The sequence below is a fragment of the Narcine bancroftii genome, chromosome 4, assembly GCF_036971445.1.
Source record: "Narcine bancroftii isolate sNarBan1 chromosome 4, sNarBan1.hap1, whole genome shotgun sequence".
NCBI classification, from domain to species: Eukaryota; Metazoa; Chordata; class Chondrichthyes; order Torpediniformes; family Narcinidae; genus Narcine; species Narcine bancroftii.
In genome coordinates this window covers 233,821,554-233,844,889 of record NC_091472.1, presented here as the reverse complement: position 1 = coordinate 233,844,889, position 23,336 = coordinate 233,821,554, and the positions used below count along the sequence as shown (strand labels likewise).

Here is a 23,336-nt window from a genome sequence, read left to right as displayed (position 1 = left end):
CTGCCATTTTCATCTTATTTTTCCATCTGGTCCAGATCCCTCTACAAGCTTTGAAAGCCCTCCTTGTTGTCCAAAATCCTCCAACTTGCTGATCCAATTTACCACATTATCATCCAAATCACTGATCTAGATGGCTTCTCCCATATAGCCAATATTTAATCCAGTTTATTACCTCACCATGAATACCGAGTATCCAAACCTTCCGGACTAACCTTCCATGTGGGACCTTGTCAAAGGCCTCACAAAAGACCTCCATAGCCTTTCCTTCATCGACTTTCATGGTAACCTCCTCGAAAAACTCTATATGATTGGTTAAACATGACCTACCACACACAAAGCCATATTGACTATCTGTAATCAGTCCCTGGCTATCCAAATACTTGTATGTTCGATCTTTGCAAATCGTTGGGAGGTGGGGGGTAAGAATTCCGGGGTGGGTGGGGAGACCCAAACAGGTATGGAGAGAAACTCCACACAGAAAACTCCAGATTGAACCTGGATCACTGAAGATGTGATTCAGGTTCACTACCTGCAAAGAAACTGTACTTCCCTTTCAAAGCAACAACTACCACTCCTTTCTCAAAGGCAATCAGGGATAGGCAATAAATGCTGGTCTTTCCAATGACACCCAGATCCTCATTGAAGTTAGTCCAGCAATTTGAGATTAAACAACCATCATTAAAAAATTTGTATCTTGTAAATTATTCTTGAATAGTCTTCCAACATTCTTAACACCAGTGAATTCCACTCTCCTCCTCCTTTCCCAATTCAACATAATTTGTCTATCTATCCAGTCAAAAATGAAGGGTTAATTTTGTAGATATTATAGGTCATCTTGTACAATAATGAACTAATACTATAATCAAACTATTCAAATGACAAATGATCTGTGGATGAGAGGTCTTGAAAATCTGTTTACATCTCCATCACAAGTTTCTTGGGGTCCAGGGTGCCTTTGCACCTTTAATGTAGACTGAGCAACACACCAGTTAATACATGGTATTGAGGTCTTGATCCAATGGCAAAGAGGTCCAAAGAAATTGGAGAACCAATTCTGCTAGACAGGTTGAACAAACACACAGATCATCAGGCACTCAGGCAGGAGCACACTAACCCTTGCTCACACCCTCTTCCATGAATCTGATCCCTCAACCTCTCTCACCTTCCTCCTAAATTTGCATTTTATATCCCTTATCCCACTTAATATTTTCTCTTCTTCACACACACTTATTTTTGTAATATTTTATTTATAATTTAAATATATTTAACAATCAACAATCACACCAAATATAAGTCCTATTAAACAGAGAAAGAATGAAGAAAAAGAAACACAAAAAAAGCATCCCATTGTCAATGTGTACAGTAAAGCATATGGATAACACAATGCCACAGTGTTAAAATCTTCACAGAGGTCGACTGCCTAGCCAGTAGCTATTGTAACCCTATATTGGTGCCAGTGAGGTACCTCACCAAGCTTCTGATAGCTCAGAGGTTAGAGCAATGATCTTGTAAACCGAGGTCACAAGTTCTGTGAGGGGCACTGGTAGACCATCATTAAAAAATGATGGTCATTGTAGACCAAGTTAAAAAATTTCATGTATGTTGCATTCTAAATGTAGAATTACATAAAAATAATGGAACCTTTACCTACATGCTCTAAATAAGGCTGCCAGACTTTTAGGAAGGTTTTCCTGAGATTGTATGTGACCTTTTCAAGTGGAATGCAGCTATTCATCTCCAAAGACCATCCATCCATGACTACATGGGAGTCAGACTTCTATGTTACTGCTATGCATTTTCTGGCCACACATCAGGCAATTTCTGTGAATTTGATTTGAGAATTTGTTAGTGATCTACCAATCGTGGTAGTTTCCCAGAAGACAAACCTCTGGAAATGTGAGCTCTGGGTCGACTGGGAAGTTGAGCCCTGTGATCTTGGTTAGGATGTCACAGACATCAAATCAGAAGAGCCTCACCTACATGCAAAGCCAGGTAGAATGTAAAAGGAAACCAACCTCTACACCACACCAAAAACAGGTTTATATTGGTGTAATTTCTGTGGGGTGAGATGCAGTTAAAGGAGAAAATTATAATGGACCAATCTATACCTGGCATTGATAGTAACCAACAAACTTCCCTGACACGAATCTGACCAGAGTTGTTCATCAATTGTTGTGTTTAAGTCTGACTCCCATCTCACCCTAGATTTATCCTCTCATTCATCAATAAAAAATACATTCTATAGATAAATGTATATACATTTCCTTGACAGAATAGTTTCTCCTTTTCAGTGAGCCCTGGTAAAGTCATTTCAGGGCCCAAATTGAGCCTGAGAAAAGATCACAACTAAAGGTAACAAAAAAAAGACAAGTAATATTTCGTTGTCAGCTGTTCAAATGACATGAAAAGTCTTTTTTCATAACAATCCTCCAGACGTTGTATCCCCTAATGATACCAGGCTTCCAAAACTTTATTATTCAAACTCAGGGGTATAAGTTCATTCTGTCTTAAAGGTGTCCTCAGTGGCAATCCTCTTTTTAGTCCAGAGCCTCTACAAGTCACACCCCATATTTTAACCAAGTGTTTTAAAATGGGGTTGTCTGTCCTGCTGGTTATAATTCTGGAATTCCATTTATACATGAAATCATAATACATTAGCTCTTTCAGAGAATGGAATCCAATTTGTACCCATAAGGGGGTATCATCCCTCTCCAAAAAAAATCTCATTTGAGCCACCAAATAATAGTTTTTGATACTTGGCAACAGGATACATAGGAACATAGGAAGTAGGAACAGGAGTAGGCCAAAAATGGCCCATCGAGCCTGCTCCACCATTCAATACAATCATGGCTGATCTAATTTATGACCTAACTCCACCTACCTGCCTTCTCCCCATATCCCCTAATTCCTCTATCATGTAAAAATTTATCTAACCAAATTTTAAATATGTTTAATGAAGCAGCCTCAACCACTTCCCTGGTTAGAGAATTCCAAACATTCACTACTCTCTGGGAAAAACTATTTTTCCTCATCTCTGTCCTAAATCTACTCCCCCGAATCTTGAGACTGTGTCCCCTCGTTTTAGTTTCCCCGGCCAGCTCAAAAAACCTTCCTACATCTATCCTATCCATACCCTTCATAATCCTATATGTTTCTATAAGATCTCCTCTCATTCTTCTGAACTCGAGCGAATACAATCCTAGACAATTTAATCTTTCATCGTAAGTCAACCCCTTCATCCCAGGGATCAACCTAGTAAACCTCCTATATGGAGACCAGAACTGGACATAGTACTCCAGGTGCGGTCTCACCAATACCTTATACAGTTGCAACATTACCTCCCTACTGCTGAATTCAATTCCTCTAGCGATGAAGGCCAACATTCCATTTGCATTCTTAATAATCTGCTGCACCTGCAACCTAACTTTTTGCGATTCATCCACAAGCACTCCCAAGTCCCTCTGTACAACACCATGCTGTAGTTTTTCATCCTTTAAATAATATTCAGCTTTTATTTTTCTTGCCAAAGTGGATAACCTCACACTTACTAACATTGTGCTCCATCTGCCAGACCTTTGCCCACTCATCCAGCTTAACTATATCCCTCTGCAGACTCTCCACATCCTCATTACAATTTGCTCTTCCACCTAATTTGGTGTCATCCGCAAACTTGGCTACACCTCCTAACCTATAATCCCATGTTAACTTTTCTATGGATATTCCAGTTCCAAATAAATTACCCATCATACATATTAAGGGTTTTGAGCTAGTGAAATGGACAAGGACTGGAAAAGGTACTGCAATCTTGCAAATATATTCATCTTTACACAGTTGACCCTGCCAATTAAAGTGATAGGCAAAATCATCCACCTACTCAAATCTTCTTCAATTTTACTAAGTAGCAAGAGGTCATTGAGTTTGTATAAATTCTGAAGCTCATCATCCACCATTATTCCAAGGTATTTGAAGCCACCCGAGGGCCATTTGTTTGGACGTGTTCACTGGTTCTCAGTGTGATCAAAATTTGTTAGTGGGATGATTTCATTTTTTCCCCATTTACCTTGTATCCTGAAACTTCACCAAAAGCTTTGATAGAATCTATAATTTAGTAAAGGAATTAATCAGATTAATTACCTTAATACAATTTAGTAAGAGAATTACTGGATTACATCATCTGTCGTATGATTAATTTTGTGGCTTGTCTGACCCACCATAAAATCTTTTTCCTCTGGGTCTTGTTGGGTCAATCTGCTCAAAGGGAATGCTGCCAAGATCTGTCCATTAGTGGCAACCCTAGCTTTGGGTCTGTAATAGTCTTGTCCAAATCCAAGCTTGGCCAAGACTCTAAATATATGTCGCCATTCCAGCCTGTCAAAGGCTTTCTCAGCATCCAGAGCCACAGTGACACTTGGTTCAGCCTTAAGACTTTGCATAGTGGATAATATTGAAGAGCCTCCATAGGCTGATGGCTGATCAGCATTTCCAAATAAAGCCTCTCTGGTTTGAATTTATTAATTTTGGCAAGTACTGGCCAAACCTGTAATAGAAATCAATTTGTAATCTGAGTTTAGTAATGAAATGGGTCAAAATGAGGAGCATTTCGATGGGTCCCTGTTTTTTTTAAAAAATGAATCACAGAAAATGATTCACGGAGAGTTTGGGTTTTAGATGCTAAATTAATTATATCCATGATGAGGGGTATAATTAGATCCTTAAATTCTTTATTAAATTCTGGCAGAAAAATGTCCTCCCCTGGTGATTTATTGGACTGTCATAAGCCCAAGGCTTTTTCAATTTCTTTTGTAGTAAATTTGCTTGATTTTCTTGGTCAAGTTCAACAGTGGATAAAAAGTAATTGATTTTACTCAGATCTTCTGGGGACTCAGATTTATATAGTTTTGTATAAAACTGTTTAAATGTATCATTGATTTCTGTTGGGTTAAGTGAAACTGAGCCCATTTCAGTCTGGATAGAATTTATTATTCTCAAACTCTCCTCTGCTCTCAATTACCAGAAGACCTTATGTGCTTTTTTTCTCCCATTTCACAACATCTTTGTTTAGTTCTTAGAATTTTTTTCTATTTTATAAGTGTGCATTTGAACTGTACTTGAGTTTTTTTGTTTACAAGCACTTTGGAGGTGGACTGTTGGAACTCCTTTTCTAATTGCAGAATTGCTGTTTCCAGTTTTTCTGTGTCTGCCATATATTTCTTCTCAATAGTCAAGTCAAGTAACCTTTATCATTCATATCATGCTCGCATGGTAAAAAACAAGAGAGTGTTTCTTCAGGACCATGGAACATATTTGCATAAATATGTTAGAAGGAACACATTAAAATATTAAGACATATACAGTAACAGTCCATGGTACATTATCCACATATGTTCTAGGAATTCAGGAGCCTGATGGCTTGGGAGAAAAAAAAACTGTTGCCCAATCTGGACTTAAGGGCCTGAGTGCTGTAGTACGTCCTACCAGATGGCAGAAAGGAGAACAGTTTTCATGAGGGACGTATGGAGTCCTTCACAATGTTTATTGCCTTTCATCTGCATAAGTGTTGTAGATGTCCTTCATGGTAGGAAGAGAGCCCCTAATGATCTTTTCCGCTGATTTCACTATTCTCTGCAGGGTCTTGTAGTTTGAAATAGTATAGCTTCCAAACCAGGCAGTGATGCAGTTGCACAGGATGTTCTCGATACATCCTCTGTGGAATGTAATGAGGATGGAGGGTGGAAGATGGACTTTCCTCAGCCTTCACAGGAAGTAGAGGACTTCTGCTGGGCTTTCCTGGCTATGGAGCTGGTGTCAATGAACCAGGTGTCAATGGAACAGCTGCACACCTCCAACTGCACTCCAAGGAATTTGATACTCTTGACGACCTCAATGGTCAAGGCATTAATGGTCAGCAGAGCATGGTCCCCCTGGGCCCTCTTGAAGATGACAACCATCTCCTTTGTTTTTTTTAATGTTCAGTACAGGTTGTTGGCTCTGCACCAGTCCATTAGTGACTGCACCTCATCTCTGATTGCTGACTCATCATTCTTACTAATCAGGCCTATCATGGTCGTGTTGTCAGTGAACTTGATGATGTGGTTCAAGATGTGTTTAGCTGTGTCAGCAGAGTGAACAGCAGTGGACTCAGGACCCAGCCTAGGGGAGGGCCTGTGCTCAGTGTGATGGTCTTATCGGTTGTTATCAAACCGGACTACCTGAGGTCTTCCAAAAGGAAGTCAAGAATCTAATTGCAGAGGCAAGTGTTTAGACCCAGTCAGCTCAACTTCCTTATCCAGTATGATTGTGTTGAATGCCGAGCTGAAGTCGAATATACAGGTCCTTGTTTTCCAGGTGGGTGAGGGCTAGATGGAGAGTGGTGGCATCATCTGTAGAGCCGTTGGGTTTGTATGCGAACTGCAGGGGGGGAAAGAAAGAGCTTGATGTGCCCCATGGTGAGCCTCTCAAAGCACTTCATGACAATGGATGTAAGTGCAACAGGACCGTAGTCATATACCTTTTGTATATGAGATTATCTGTCCCCTAAGGTAGCTATTAAATGTGTCCCATAAAATAAAGCTACAGAGGGATAGTTTATCTCACAGAACAAATTTTTCTGATCTCTAATGAATTTGCAAAATTCTGGATTTTGGAGTAGGGTAGGATTCAGACGCCATCTGTATAAGTTAGTTGATTTTTCTGGCATCAAAATAAAGAGACTCAGAGGTGAATGATCCGACAAGGTTCTGGATAGGTATTCAGATTTTAATGTTCTGTGAATTAACTGTGTTGATAACAAAAAGAAGTCATTCCTAGTATGGGAGTCGTGAGGCGCAGAATAAAAGGAGTAGTCCCTGGTTCGAGGGTGTGTTTGCCTCCACACATCTATCAAATTTAGGTCTTTCATAAAAACCAAAATGATTTTGGCCGCTTTTATTTTGGATATTGTTTACATTGGTTTGTCCAGGATCAGGTCCAAACAGAAATTGTATAAGTATATTTTGTCATTCCCCCTTAATGAAGATATCTTGAATAAAGGATTCATCGTTATAATTATGTGTGCATAGGTTTTAAAGCATCCAGGACTCTGAGTAAAGCTGACAATTAACTAATACATATTAGCCTGATGGGCCAATGATAGTTTCAGTTTTTGTTTCTCAAGATGGCTACCCCCTGGCATTGGAATTAAAAGATGATGATATTACATGACTTACCCACTCTCTCCTTAGCTTCTTATGTTCTTGTGTAGAAAGGTGGGTTTCTTGTATAAAGGCAATATCAGCTTCATTTTTTTCAGGTGCCAAGACTCATTTCCTTTTAACTTTTCCATTCATCCCATTCACATTAAAGTTAACAAATTTCACTACCTTATTCCTTAATAATAATCGTATATATACCAAAGTGTTATGACCTCCGTAAAATTTCCATACAAGAAAAAATGTGCTTCACACACTTTTACTCATTTCCTCCCCCCCCTCTCTGATCCCAACATCTTCCTCGTGTCTCCCCATTTTTCCACCGTTTTCCCTACAACTCTAAACTACTCCGCAATCACTGAAATGCCTGTCCACATTATTATTAAAACATCACTTTTTTCTTGCATTAATTGCAACTGTGAATATTTATTTATTTATCTCTTTTCATATTTGATATTTCTTACTCGATTTTGTGATCATTTAATTTATACTATTGTTGTTGGCTGCAGCAAGAAAGAATCTCAGTTCATTCTGTACATTGTGCTTGGGTATATGACAAACTCTCATGTTTTCATCATTCAACATTTCCATATTTCACTCAACTTTCCATCCCAACCACTTTCAATATTTTCCCTCTGCTGTCCCCAACTTCACACATACTCCCAAGTGTGATTTCACCAAAGAGCAGGAAATCTCAGCAACACGACCTACATTTTATGTGACACAATCTATGTGAGGCACAGCCAACATCACAAAGGATCCCTATTATCCTGGTCACAATCTCTTCTCGCTGCTCCCTTCAGGAATATGAAGTCATGCACATCCATGTTTAAGAACAAGTTCCTTGGAATACACTTAAGAAGTGACTTATCTTGGACACACAATATCTCCTCACAGGAAGGCGCCACACCAACTGCACTTTCTAAAAAGACTGAGGAGGGTAAGGCTACTGGCCACCATCCTGTCAACTTTCTACAGGAGCTCTATCAAGAGTGTCCTGGCCAGCAACGTCACAGTCTAGTACTGTTGCTGTAGATCACTGGATTGAAATTCAATCCATAGGACCATAAGAGTGGCAGAGAGGATCACTGGAGTCTCCCTCTCTCTCCCTCAACATAATCTACTGGGATCATTGTCTGGAGGGCTTGAAAAATTGTTGAGGACCCCTATCACCCCACATGCACCATCTTCCAGATGCTCCAATTGGGAAAGAGATTCAGGAGTATCAGAGCCGATACCACTCGGCTGAGAAACAACTTCTTCCCATGGGCGGTGAGACGGCTGAACGACTGATCAACTGCTTATACAAATCTTCCAAGACACTAATATTTATTTATTTTTATACACGTATTGCACGTGTATCATTTGTATGTAGGTTAAGTCTGAATGTGTGTTTACATGTCTTTGCACCAAAGAGCAGAGAATGCTGTTTTGTCAGGTTGTAATTATACAATCAGATGATAATAAATTTGAATTTCAACATTGAACATTGCTAATCAATTTGTAAGAGACCACAATGCATTTGCCTTTTGGAGAATTGCGTTCAGTTCTGGTTGCCTCATTACAGGAAGGATGTAAAGGATTTCAAGAGGGTGCAGAGACTTACCAGATTGTTGCTTGGATTGGAGAACATGTCTTATGAAGCAAGCCGGAGATTTTCTTTTTGGACAGGTGGAACATGAGTGGTAACTTGACAGAGGTGTGTGGGATTTTGAGAGGCAATGATGGAGTGGACAGCTAGTACATTTTGCCTGGGGCAACATGGACATCCGTCTGGGGTGGGTGGAAAAAGATTGGGGTAGAGATATCAGAGGTAAATTTTCTTTCTACAAACTGGTGAGTGCATGGAATGCATTGCAGGGGTTGGTGAAGGAAGTTGGAACCCTAGGGACATTTGGAAGTCTCTTTGATAGGCACATGGATATAAGAAGAGTTATGGGTGAGGAAGAGAAAGAGAAGATTGTTGTGGAGTAGGTTTATATAGGTCGACACATCATTGTGGGCTGAAGATCCTGCACTGTACTGTGCTGTAAAGTTTTGTGTTCCTCAAATGAAGTACAAATATGGAATAACTCACGGTACAATGTTTGCATACCACCAACTGAAAACCTACTTAAAGGACAAACTGGGAAGCAGACTGAGATTACCAGAAGGAAGCAGCTGTGAATATGTCATTACAGACACAATGATAATTAAAAGATTTATAACAAACATGTACATCAAGCTGCAAGAGAAAGAAAATGATGAAATGAGCTATAAACCCAAACAAAAGTGGGAACAAGATCTAAACATAAAGATAAAAAATGAAATATGGGAAAAGCTATGCTCTGGAACTATGAGAAATACAATAAACACGAGGTTACGCATGATACAATATAATTGGTTTCACAGACTATATATCACGCCCCAAAAGTTAAATAAATGGGATCCAACATTATCAGACAGATGTTTTCGCTGTAAGAAGGAAATGGGAACAGCAGTGCATGCAATTTGGGCATGTGAGAAAGTGAAAAAGTTTTGGGAAGATCTAAATCAGGTATTAAATAAAATCAAAAAAAGCAACATACCAAAAAATCCAGAGATCTTTCTTCTAAGTAATATAAGAAGTAAAGAATTAGGCCTCAAACTGGATGAAGCACAAAAAAAATTTATTATGATAGCCTTAGCTGTAGCAAAAAAATATATAATGGCAACTTGGAAATCAGAAGAGAGCCTGAGAGTACAGCAATGGTACATAGAAATTAATAAATGTATTCCATTGTAAAAAAATAACATATAATTAAAAAAAATAAAGTCACATTATTTGAACAAATTTGGGAACCGTACATGGAACACAACAGAGAGGGCCTATTGCGGACCTCCACCCCCTAAAATGATACAATGACAAGAAGACGAAATGAACTGACCCAGTGTGTAAAAGGAGATGACACAATTTTCTTGTTTATTTTCATTGTGTGATGACATTGTTTAATGGGTTTATTGTATATGTTGAACGTTTAATGGGTTTGGAAGGGGGTGGGAAGGAGGGAAGGAAGGGAGGGGGGAAAAAGGGGAGAAAATGACATTGTGTATATTCAAGAGGGAAATGTTTGTGTGTATTTTGGTCAATATGGTTCATAGTGTGAAAAATTTTAAAAATTAAAAAAAAGAGTTTTGTGTTCCTGTCTGATTGCTGTGCTTGCATGTAGAACCTTCTGGTCATGCTCATGGCCAAGGAAATAGCAGAAATACTGTGGGAAAATGTGAGAGTATTCATTTTGGACAGAGGCATAAAGAAATAATATTTTGTCAAAGAGACAAGGGAGAAAATTCTCGAGTGCGATCAATATTTATCCAGGGTTGACATCATGGATGCTCTGTGGATTAACTCCTGTTAACCTCCATTTCTCTACAGGCTTTAGAGTAGCATACTACCAATATATCAATCTCAACGTTAACAGTTGACCTGGCATCAATTTTTGTTTGTACTAGACAGTTCCAAACATTGCAAATGCATTTCCCTAATAGTCTGGATTTTAGGTTCTCACCCGAGGTCCTAAACATTCAATGAAAATACAGCTTTTACCTACCCTTCAATTATCTCAGTCTTCTGGATTCCATGTGAAACAAACTCTGCTTTAATCCTATGAATCAAGACACCTGGTGAATCTGTGTTGCCCTCCTCCTTCTGGTGGAGTTTGATCTAAACACATCTTTCAATATAATCTCTAATCCTACTTAAGGCTCCCGGATAGAAAGGTCAGCATTCCATTCAGATTTTTCATTCAGTTGCTGTACCTGCTGTGACTTTTTAAATTATGTACAGGGACCCCTTTGCCCCTTCCCCAAGCAGCCAAGTAGGATCTCCAGTGCTTTCAGCCTTTCATTAACTCTGGATTCCTCATGGAGAACCAACCTCCTGATGGAAAATCCAGATGCTAAAGCTGCAGAATTTAGGACTGTACAGAATTTCAATGACTCCATTCATTTCAATTATGAGTGGCATGGCAACAAGTTAATTTACAAATTTTGCAAGGACTTAAATAGTTACAAGCTTTCCACCAGACAGCAAGCCTGAGGGATTGGTGCATCTGGGTGTCAACATATTTTCCCAGACTAGGCTCGACATTAAAAGTAGGATAGTCCTAATTCTACAGGTTTCACCCATCAGAAGTTGCATTTGAGAACTTGCACCAGCAAGCATAGATCCGGGTGTGGGCTGCTTGCCATTCATTGAAAGGTTAGCAAGGTATGGGAGATACTGCCAAAAAATTTGCTGACTACCCTGTTAAGCAACAGTTAATACAACTCATGCTCATTTTGGTTGTCGCCAGAACCTTGTGGTTTCAGAGATTACTCCAAGCTTGACAGGGAGAAGAGAGATGAATTCCAGAAATGAGTGAGTGTGTTTGCTCCAAGGAACAACAGGAGAACTTGATCAAGTGTAACTTCAAGGAACTTCAGTGAAAATGAAAGTCAACGGGAAATAATGAGGAACTTCACATTGCTTGAAATGGAGGTGTTCACAGACAACTGTGTGGGCTTTGGCAACCCTCAAAGAATAAAGCAGTCTATACCTGCTGCCAAGGTGACCTGGACAAATGAGGATGGCAGGGTGATGAGTGGGAGAAAGAGAGAGAGACTGGGGAGTGGTTCACAGGATTCCCAATCTTTGACATCCTTCTGTAGCTATACTGGATGGTTAGTGATGGCCCCCTGGTTGTCCATTGTGTGACTGATGAGAGTCTGCGCTCAAGCAGAGATCTTCCCCACAAAGGTTGGTTAGGCAGCAGCTACTGCCCAGAATTGCATGAAGTTGTCAGTGAGACCAATTGTTGGTGCTTGTCCACACCAGTACCTATGATGGTGGCACTGAGAATCTTGGGTCTCTCGAACAGCCCTGTGAAGAAAACAGAAGTTTGTAGTAAGGTCGCTATGGCTACAACTAGGTTATAGCTCTCGGTTATAGCCCTAATGCTGTAGCTCGAATCCACAGGAGAAGAAAGACACACACACAAACCACTGGAGTGTATCTGAGATTGAGTTTATTCAGTGACAACTCTGCCTTTTATAGTCAGTTCAGCCGCATCACCACTGGGATATTGCTTAAGTGGGCCAGCTGCCGATTGGCTACCTTGGATGCCTGGGCCCTAAATGGGCCCCCTATGATCCACCAGCAGTGATTGGCCAGTTTCATTGCTCTGCCAGCAACCTGTGGAAACGAGCGTTTCAACCCGCACAATGCTTTGCCGGATGCCGTGTTCAATGGCCATTTCCAGTGTCGGCCTGGAAGGCCTCAGTCGCCTCCTGGGTCCATGTATGTTTTTACTGGGTCCTGCCATGAGGGGAAAGAGTGGGCTCATTATGCGGGCCACTGCAGGTATGAAGTGGCGATAAAAGTTGACCATACCTGCAAACTCTTGTAGATCCCTCACCATTGATGGCATGGGGAAAGAGCGAATAGCATCTACCTTAGTGGGTGACGATCTGGCTCCATGTTGGTCGATACGATGGCCCAGGAAGTCAATAGCCTCTCGGCCAAACTGGCACTTGGCCGGGTTGATGGTTAGCAGAAATCGCTCATCCTGGAGAATAATTGTTTTAAGTGGGCGACGTGCTCGGATTGGGTGTGGCTGGCAATTAAAATATTGTTGAGGAAGAAGGCGGCAAAATGCAGATCCAAGCCCACTGCATCCATCAGCCTCTAGAAAGTCTGAGCTGCATTTTTTAACCCGAAGGGCATGCGGAGAAATTCAAACAATCCAAAGTGGGTTATGATGGTGCTTTTTGGGATGCCTTCAAAGTGAACTGGGATCTGGTGATAGCCCCTGATGAGGTCCACCTTTGAGAATATCCGTGCCCTTGCAGGTTAGCGGTCAAGTCTTGGATCTGGGGCACGAGATATCTGTCTGGTATGGAGGCCTCATCGAGGCGGAGGGGAGGGGCCTCTGAAATGATTTGGTGCCCCACCCCGTGTTTGGGTTCTGTCAAGTGGAAGTGAGATGTGGTGATGGAGGGGAATTCTGCTAGGATCCAAGCGAATTAGTTGTTGGCAGTACTCACGGGTGGGGACAAGTGAGTTCAGTGGCCTTGAGCGAGAGAGTGACTGAAATGTCCGGGCATGCACCAGCTGGTGCCCCTTGATATACACCAGGAGTGAGTTGGCCTGAAGGAAATCTGCACACAGTAATGATTGTTGCACAGCAACAAACTTCCAAGAGAATTGTCTGTCTCCGGTGTAGGGGAATGATGCAGGTGCCGAATGTTCGGAAGATGGAGCCGTTTGCTACTTGGAGCTCCCGGCCCACTTTGCCGCAGCAGCCCTCCAGGCTGGTCAGGGGAATGATGCTGTATTGTGCCCCAGTGTCCACCAAGAATCATCGGCCCGACAGGGAGTCTTGAATGTAGTTGGCCAGTCGTCGTAGCCATTAATGATGGCCAGCCAGGGTGTTTCCCTGGAACGTGCAGGGGGAGTGGCATTCACAGGCCTCAGAACCCCACCATCGGTGATAGAAACAGTACTGCTCACCAGTAGGGCGTGGCGTTTGAGTGGTCAGTCAGTTGGAGGTCTTCCTGGCTGGGCGCTGATGACGTGGTGCTGTCACCTGCTCAAGTGAAGCACCGGCATCCCTCTTCGCCGCCCAAAGCAGGTCAACTCAGGCAGCCACTTTCCTGGGGTCATCAAAGTCTTCCTCTGTGATGAGCAGCCAGATGTCCTCAGGCAGTCTCTCCAGGAAGATCTGCTGGAACAGCAGGCAGAAGGTGTGGTTATCATTAAGAGCGTGCATGTCGCTCATGAGGTTGGAAGGGGCCCTGTCCCCTAAACTGTCAAAATGCAACAGTCAGGCAGTGCGCTCGTGCTTTGAAAGCTCGAAAGTGCGGGTTAAGAGCTCTTTGATGCCACATAACTTTCTTGTTTTGGGAGCTGCTGGAGGAAGTCAATGATACAGGTTACGGAGTCCTGATTGAGGGCACGTTTTATCAGCAGAGAACTGTTGAATGGCAAATTGCACCTCGGCTTGATGGAACCACACTCGTGGTTGTGACATCCAGAAGCCGGGCAGCTTCAATGCCACGGCATTGATCGCAGGTTGCCCTTCCATCTTCGGGTCCAAAGTGCCATTTGGACCAGTCTGGGTCACCAGTGTAGCAAGGTCGCTACGGGCTACAGCTAGGTTATAGCCCTAAGGCTGTAGCTCGAATCCACAGGAGAAGAAAGACACACACATCAGTATATTTAACACTAAGTTTATTCAGAGACAGCTCTGCCTTTTATAGTCAGCTTGGCTACGTCACCACCGGGGCGTGGCTTGAGCAGGCCAGCTGCTGATTGATTACCTCGGATGCCCTGGCCTCGATTGGTTCCCCTGTGATCAACCGGCAGTGATTGGCCAGTTTCACCGCTCTGCCAGTGGCCTATGGAAATGGGCGTTTCAGCCCGCACGATACTTTGCCAGTCGCCGCGTTCGACAGCTATTTCCTGGGTTGGGCCAAGGCGCAGGACGCTACAAGTTCAAGTTTATTGTTATCTGATTGTACATAGCCATCTACAACCTGACAAAACAGTGCATCTCTAGGCCATAGTGCGTGCGCGCGCGTGCAGGCACACACACACACCTCACACACACACACCTCACACACACACACCTCACACACACACACCTCACACACACACACCTCACACACACACACCTCACACACACACACCTCACACACACACACCTCACACACACACACCTCACACACACACACCTCACACACACACACCTCACACACACCTCACACACACCTCACACACACACACCTCACACACACACCCCTCACACACACACCCCTCACACACACACATCCCTCACACACACCTCACACACAAAAACCTCACACACACAACCTCACACACACACCACACACACACACAACCTCACACATACATCACACACATCCCTCACACACACACCTCACACACACCTCACACACACACACTTCACACACACCTCACACACACACATCCCTCACACACACCTCACACACACACCTCACACACACCTCACACACAAAAACCTCACACACACAACCACACACACACATCCCTCACACACACATCTCACACACCTCACACACACACACCTCACACACACACTTCATACACACACCCACACACACACACACACACACACACACACACACACACACAGCCACACACATGCAGTACACCCTACACACAAACAACATATATACATCGCAATCAAAAATGTATAGAAAAGTTATTTACCGTTTCTAAGATTGTTCAAGTCCCCAGACTGGCTGTCCTGGTTTTTAATGCTCCTGTACCTCTTCCTTGAAGGTAGTGTCTCAAAGATGTTGTGGGCTGGATGGTCAGGGTCCTCCATGATTCTGAGTCATCTTTAAACAATGCTCCCTGTAGATGTTGAGAGAGTGAAGGGAATGGAGGGAGGAAAGGGAGACCCCAGTGATAATCTCAGCAGTTTTAATCACTCTCCATACTGTTCTCTGATCCGATACCAAACTATGATGCTGCCAGGCAGGACACTCTCTATTGTTAGGATGGTGGTCGGTAGCCTTGCCCTCTTCAACTTTCCTAGGAAGCGTAGGTGCTGCTGTGTCTTCCTGACTAATGAGGAGGTGTTGTGGCTCCAGGATTGGATGTCCTTTAAATGGACGCCAAGGATCTTTGTGTTCCACACGCTCTCTATAACAGAGCCATTGATATGTAGTGGGGTATGGTCCTTTGTCCTCCTGAAGTCCACAATCATTTCCTTTTTCTTGTCCACGTTGAGATACAGGTTGTTGCTCTCAAACCACTTTCAAGCCTTTCAATTTCCTCTTTGTTGCCGTTGACACCAACTACTGTTGTGTTATCCAAAAATTGATGATTCTGTTGGAGCTGAATCTGGCAGGCAAGTCATAAATCAGCAGCATGAACACCAGCAAGGTTAGCACCCACCCAGATGGTCTGTCAAATGTTTCCTGCATTGGCGTCACAAGACATATCTGTGCACCATCATCCACAAGTTCTCTTCTATTCAAATAATGCCCTGATTTGAAAATATGTTGCCACCCTTGTCACTGGGTCGAAACAGAGGATGGCTGTGTAGGCCAAGCTGTTGGGTAGATTTGAAATGTAGGTTAATGGGTTCTTGATTAGCAGGGGTGTCAAAGGTTACGGGGAGAAGGCAGAAGAATGGGGTTGAGATGAAAAATACATCAACTATGATTAGAATGGTAGAGCAGCCTCAAAGGGCCATACGTGGTGTCACTAGGGCTAGTGTAACCCAGTGCATTAACTCATGGTGTCACCCCCCGCCCCCAAACCCACCACCAAATTGAACCTCCTCCTGTACCAGACCATACTGAATATTTAGTAATGTTTTTTGCAATAATGTTACTCATAGATCGTAATTCCCGTATATCACTGAATGTAATGGCAGTCTTTTTCTTTGGCTTGGCTTCGCGGACGAAGATTTATGGAGGGGGTAAAAAGTCCACGTCAGCTGCAGGCTCGTTTGTGGCTGACCAGTCCGATGCGGGACAGGCAGACACGATTGCAGCGGTTGCAAGGGAAAATTGGTTGGTTGGGGTTGGGTTTTTCCTCCTTTGCCTTTTGTCAGTGAGGTGGGCTCTGCGGTCTTCTTCAAAGGAGGCTGCTGCCCGCCAAACTGTGAGGCGCCAAGATGCACGGTTTGAGGCGTTATCAGCCCACTGGCGGTGGTCAATGTGGCAGGCACCAAGAGATTTCTTTAGGCAGTTCTTGTACCTTTTCTTTGGTGCACCTCTGTCACGGTGGCCAGTGGAGAGCTCGCCATATAATACGATCTTGGGAAGGCGATGGTCCTCCATTCTGGAGACGTGACCCATCCAGCGCAGCTGGATCTTCAGCAGCGTGGACTCGATGCTGTCGACCTCTGCCATCTCGAGTACCTCGACGTTAGGGGTGTGAGCGCTCCAATGGATGTTGAGGATGGAGCGGAGACAACGCTGGTGGAAGCGTTCTAGGAGCCGTAGGTGGTGCCGGTAGAGGACCCATGATTCGGAGCCGAACAGGAGTGTGGGTATGACAACGGCTCTGTATACGCTTATCTTTGTGAGGTTTTACAGTTGGTTGTTTTTCCAGACTCTTTTGTGTAGTCTTCCAAAGGCGCTATTTGCCTTGGCGAGTCTGTTGTCTATCTCGTTGTCGATCCTTGCATCTGATGAAATGGTGCAGCCGAGATAGGTAAACTGGTTGACCGTTTTGAGTTTTGTGTGCCCGATGGAGATGTGGGGGGGCTGGTAGTCATGGTGGGGAGCTGGCTGATGGAGGACCTCAGTTTTCTTCAGGCTGACTTCCAGGCCAAACATTTTGGCAGTTTCCGCAAAGCAGGACGTCAAGCGCTGAAGAGCTGGCTCTGAATGGGCAACTAAAGCGGCATCATCTGCAAAGAGTAGTTCACGGACAAGTTTCTCTTGTGTCTTGGTGTGAGCTTGCAGGCGCCTCAGATTGAAGAGACTGCCATCCGTGCGGTACCGGATGTAAACAGCGTCTTCATTGTTGGGGTCTTTCATGGCTTGGTTCAGCATCATGCTGAAGAAGATTGAAAAGAGGGTTGGTGCGAGAACACAGCCTTGCTTCACGCCATTGTTAATGGAGAAGGGTTCAGAGAGCTCATTGCTGTATCTGACCCGACCTTGCTGGTTTTCGTGCAGTTGGATAATCATGTTGAGGAACTTTGGGGGACATCCGATGCGCTCTAGTATTTGCCAAAGCCCTTTCCTGCTCACGGTGTCGAAGGCTTTGGTGAGGTCAACAAAGGTGATGTAGAGTCCTTTGTTTTGTTCTCTGCACTTTTCTTGGAGCTGTCTGAGGGCAAAGACCATGTCAGTGGTTCCTCTGTTTGCGCGAAAGCCGCACTGTGATTCTGGGAGAATATTCTCAGCGACACTAGGCATTATTCTATTTAGTAGAATCCTAGCGAAGATTTTGCCTGCAATGGAGAGCAACGTGATTCCCCTGTAGTTTGAGCAGTCTGATTTCTCGCCTTTGTTTTTGTACAGGGTGATGATGGTGGCATCACGAAGATCCTGAGGCAGTTTACCTTGGTCCCAACAAAGCTTGAAAAACTCATGCAGTTTGGCATGCAGAGTTTTGCCGCCAGCCTTCCAGACTTCTGGGGGGATTCCATCCATACCTGCTGCTTTGCCACTTTTCAGTTGTTCGATTGCCTTATATGTCTCATCCAGGGTGGGAACCTCATCCAGCTCTAGCCTTAGGGGCTGTTGAGGGAGCTGGAGCAGGGCGGAATCTTGGACTGAGCGGTTGGTACTGAAAAGAGATTGGAAATGTTCTGACCATCGGTTGAGGATGGAGGCAGTAGTAGTGAGATAAACAACTAATTAACTGCAGGAATATTTTTATAAAAACAATAAATTTCTGCTGAAGCATTACACTAAAATTTTATAGAGTCATTTTGGTTCACCCCCTCTGATGTGTGATCCACACCCCCCTAGTGACACCAGGAGCTGTATGGCCTAATTCTGCTCCAATGTCTTATGGTATTAATTCCCTGCCCATCAACACCTTCACCAAACCTCTTACATCTTCTCAGGAACGAAGAGGTCATCGATAATGCTGGCTCTGTAATTGATGCCCATATCTCAACAATACAACATCTGGAGAGGAGTCTCCATCATCCCCCTCCACCTGTGGTCCTTCCTACTATGAAGTGCTGGCGCAATTACAGGGAACCATTCTGGACATGCACACTGGCTTGAACCAAAATTGCTTACATATAGCGCAGTATACATACTCATCAATCTGCTACCTACCACCTAGATGGTAATCAGGTTCTAGCATCTCATTCCTCATAATTTGACCCATCTCTGATTATATGACACCTGGGAGGAGATGAACTACTCTTCCAAGAGAGTCATCAGTACCTCTGACTATCTTTTGATACACGTCAATAATGTCCTTAGTCCCTCTCATCTTCCTCATTCCTGTGTGTATGCAAGTCCCACCCCAACACACAGTTGCTGTGGAGCATTCTCTTCTGCCGTGCACAACTATAACCTCTCAAAACAAAAGGCAATTGAGGTTGGAGGTAGGCGTTATAATGGAAGCCTGATGGGCAGTTTTTTTTTCTACTTAGATTGGTTGACATCGGAATATCACTGCCAAAGGTGGTGGTGAAATGAGATACAATTGTTACCTTTAGGAAGCTTTTAATCAGACATTTACCTACTCTCCAGTAGGTCACAGAAAGATAGAGTCCTTATTCATGCAAATGGGATAAGCATAGAGACACAAAAAGGTCAGCATGTATGTGGTGGGCCAAAGGCCCTGTTTCTATGCTACAAAACTTGGTAACTTACTAGATTGACAGTGATGTTGGAATAAAAGCAGCTGTCTCCACACAAGAACTCCCAGTGCATCATTCCATCAGAGGGGAGTGAAGCAACAGCTGCAAGAGGCAAGGATGGGAAAATGTCACGTTTTCACAGAGTAATGCCACATGCTGGAAATCTGGAAACAGGTCAGGCAGCATCTGGAGAAAGAGAGCAACAGTTAACGTTTCAGATCAATGTCCATTTAAGTACATGCCTCACGTACCAATTTCCTAAACCCTGACCTGCTCAAATTACATACTGTATTGAGGAAACTGAAGTACAATTTAAAATCATTTTTAATTCACACCCTTACCCTTCCTACATTAAACGAGGCATTTCCCCTCCAAGTTCAGTGATTAAGTTATTTGTCAGTATCCTTTGAACCCACTTCCTGAGTGAAACACCAAAGTCTGCAGACTGTATGCCCTTTTATAGTGAAAATTAGCCATTTGTAAAGACAGGTTTTCTCTGCCTTTAAATCACTCCACTTACCTCCATAAAAGGTCCAAAGGAGGGATAGTATCAGAGGTGAAGTGAAGTCACTCCACCTCCTCCGTAGGATTGCCGCTGACTGAAGCTCCAAAGGGGAGGGCCGAAGACATCGTGATGATGCTGTCAGCCCATCACCCAAGAGCACGAATCATATAGTCAAAAAAGGCAATTATGTTGCACAGATCTGCTTGAGTGCTGAGACTGCTTGCACAGATCTCCACGAGTGCTCCTACCTGCTTTTCAGTCACCATTTTAAATACAGGCCACTTTCCCTTCCTGGTGCGCATGTTTGACATCACAGTTGCGGGCGATGCTACTGCACTTCTCGCCCCACCTGCTTCAGTTTCGGAAGCCGACTCACGAATTACCCTTCATAAAAGCACCATGCCATCCGCATTTTCAGTCGTCAGCATAAAAGGTAAATTTGCCTTTGTGATAGTACAGATTCTATCACCAACGTGTATATGTACATATGTACAGATGGTAGTGTAGGATGACTGTGATTGGCTGAGTGTAGCCACACCTACTGGAAGGTCTTAAAGGATTGCTCCAAGCCAGACCAGGTCATTCTGGACTGGTCGACCTACTTGTGATATGCTCTAGTCTTTTAGTTAATAAAAGCCTGCGCTGAGTGCAAACCCCACTTCTGTCCGGAGAACACCCATGTCAGCAAAGCCACCCACCCCTTTGAGCGTCTCAGTGTAGACTTCAAGGGGCCTCTACCATTGACCAATCGTAACACCTACATCCTTACGGCCATCGGCAAGTACTCCCGCTTCCCGTTCGCTGTGCCCTGCTCAGACATGACTGCCTCCTCAGTTATAGAGGCCCTGCACAGCATCTTCGCCAGCTTTGGGTACCCCAGTTACATCCACAGTGTCAGGGGGTCCTTGTTTATGAGCGCGGAGCTGCGGCAGTACCTTCTGGAGCGTGGTATTGCTTCAAGCAGGACCACCAGCTATAATCCACGCAGTAATGGGCAAGTCGAAAGAGAGAATACCACCGTCTGCAAAGCAGTTCAGTTTGCCCTCCAGTCCAAAGGTCTCCCCACCTCTCGCTGGCAGGATGTGCTCACTAGTGCCCTACACTCCTTCCGCTCCCTCCTATGCACCGCAACCAATGCCACCCCCCATGAAAGGATGTTCTCTTTCCTGAGGAAATACGAGTCGGGTATGACCATACTGGCATGGCTCACGGTTCCCGGTCCAGTCCTTTTATGATGCTACGTCCGGAACTCTAAGAACGACCTCTTGGAATGACCGAATGACTCTGCTCCATGTGAACCCGCATTATGCCTACGTTGAGTACCTGGATGGATGGGAGGACACAGTCTCGGTAAGGGACCTAGCCCAAGCCGGATCAGGCGCAGCAGTGCCTTTCACCCAACCTCCCCCTATTCCTGCTCCCCCACGTCATGTCCTTGAAGAGGGACCAGCATCACCCCACCAGCTCAGGCCAGACTGTCGACAACGTTGTTGGGGAATCGAGCGAAGCAGTGGCCGCACCCGGCCACACGACTCCGGCGACCCCAATCCCAGGCCCCCTGACCGGTACAGCCTCTAACCTCCATCCACCCTGGGGTCGGTTCTCAACGAAGGGGTGAATGTGATAGTACAGATTCTATCACCAATGTGTCTATGTACAGATGGTAGTGTAGGATGACTGTGATTGGCCGTGAGTGTAGCCACACCTACTGGCAGGTCTTAAAGGATTGCTCCTAGCCAGACCAGGTCATTCTGGACTGGTCGACCGACTTGTTAATAAAAGCCTTGGTTTGGATCAACAAGTCTTTGGTTCTTTCGACACGCATTACAGCCTTTTTTTTAAAACTTGAGCAGACGATTACATGGATTTTGAACATTAAAAACCCCTGTGATTGTATTAAAATCACAGGAGGAACTCAGCAGGTCCCGCAGCGTCAATAGGAAGTAAAGATATACAAATGGTGTTTCAGGCCTCAGCCCTTCTTCAAGATATGAGCAAAAAGAAAAGGCAGAGGACAGAGTAGTGAATAACAGACAAAACATTAATTGGATATAGAGAGAAGAGGTGAGAATTGATGGGCATTCTGAGCTCTGGTCTGAGATATGAGGTGAGAGTTTATTATTCTATACATCATGAGTATAACGTAGGGTAGCCATTTCCAAAACGGAGGACAAGCAGGGTCAGTGTGCGAAAAGCTATTTCAGTGAAGGGGGCGGGGGGGCACTTACTCTGTTAAACGTGACGTCCCGGGGTCCGTAGGCCGTGCGCGGCCATGTTTCTTCTTGAACGCATGTGCTACTGCCAGCGGTCGCATGCGCAATGGATTGGAGGCCACTTTCATCGGAGGGAGGGGGAAGTGATGCTCGGCACATGCATGCAACCTACGGACTCCGGGACGCTGCATTTAACATGGCTAGTGCCCCCCCTTTCTGTCCCTATACCCCAAAAAATAAACATCTGGCTCAAGGAAGAGCCGGCCAGAGGACAGACTGTCCAGCCTGAAACTGGCCACCCAAGAACAATATGCAGATGCACTGAAATTCTTACTGCATCCACACAGGCAGGTGAGATACACCATATCAAGATATAAATTATTTGGAGCAATATTCCACATATCGCTCATCTTCATCCTCCGTTGATTCTCTACCTTTATGGGGGGGGGGGGGGATGGATTGAATTCTCGCTAATTATTTAAAGCCTTGCAGCTCTCTCAAATCCGACGATGACTTGCTGCAGGAGTCCGCAGCAATAACCGAGCATGGGAATAGGCCACCGGAGTATGGAATGCCCCTCCTCTTCAAAAGTGCCGCCGACACCCAGCACACCGGGCTCAGACCATGATCAAAGTGCCTCTTGGCCAACCGTCTGGAATTGGATGAATCACGAATCATGAAATACAGATGATCCATTTACACGAGCCTTCTGCTTCGTGGCTGAGTCATTTGTTTGACACACCTGGTGACAATGCGGAGCCTTCGTCCGAGCTCACATTCCATTGACGTGACTGATTTGGACCCGGGACATCGGGCCGGCGATTTCCCGAGCCACACGTGCTGAAAGCGTGTACTATTTCCGAGCAACTCCCTTCATTCACAGAGCAACCCCTCAGAACGAAAGAATTCTAAAGCACGTTCTTCCCCTTAGAATGATCCTGCAACAAATCATCTTCCTTTTGTGAACAAGTTCATCACATTGACTCGTGCCCAGCGAACAATCGGCGCCAACGAGTTAAAGTCGAGAAACAACTAGTTTCGGGTTGCGATCCGAACAAACCGCTCATCGCAAGACGAGGGGCAATCCAGCTGGGTC

The 23,336-nt window shown here is 44.3% G+C and overlaps 1 long non-coding RNA gene across 3 annotated transcripts; it reads right to left on the bottom strand.

Annotated features, from left to right (window-relative positions):
- Positions 1–9,853: 9,853 nt before the first annotated feature.
- LOC138760065 (uncharacterized) lies at positions 9,854–22,431 on the bottom strand. 3 transcript variants are annotated; one of them, XR_011355365.1, is made up of 4 exons: positions 22,256–22,431; positions 19,536–19,708; positions 15,439–16,288; positions 9,854–12,066 (listed from the first exon to the last, which is right to left on the bottom strand). It is a non-coding gene; the product is annotated as an uncharacterized lncRNA (long non-coding RNA). The 3 variants fall into 3 exon arrangements; XR_011355367.1 differs by lacking the exon at positions 9,854–12,066 and adding an exon at positions 14,339–14,671; XR_011355366.1 differs by lacking the exon at positions 15,439–16,288 and having other exon boundaries at positions 22,256–22,422.
- Positions 22,432–23,336: the final 905 nt, after the last annotated feature.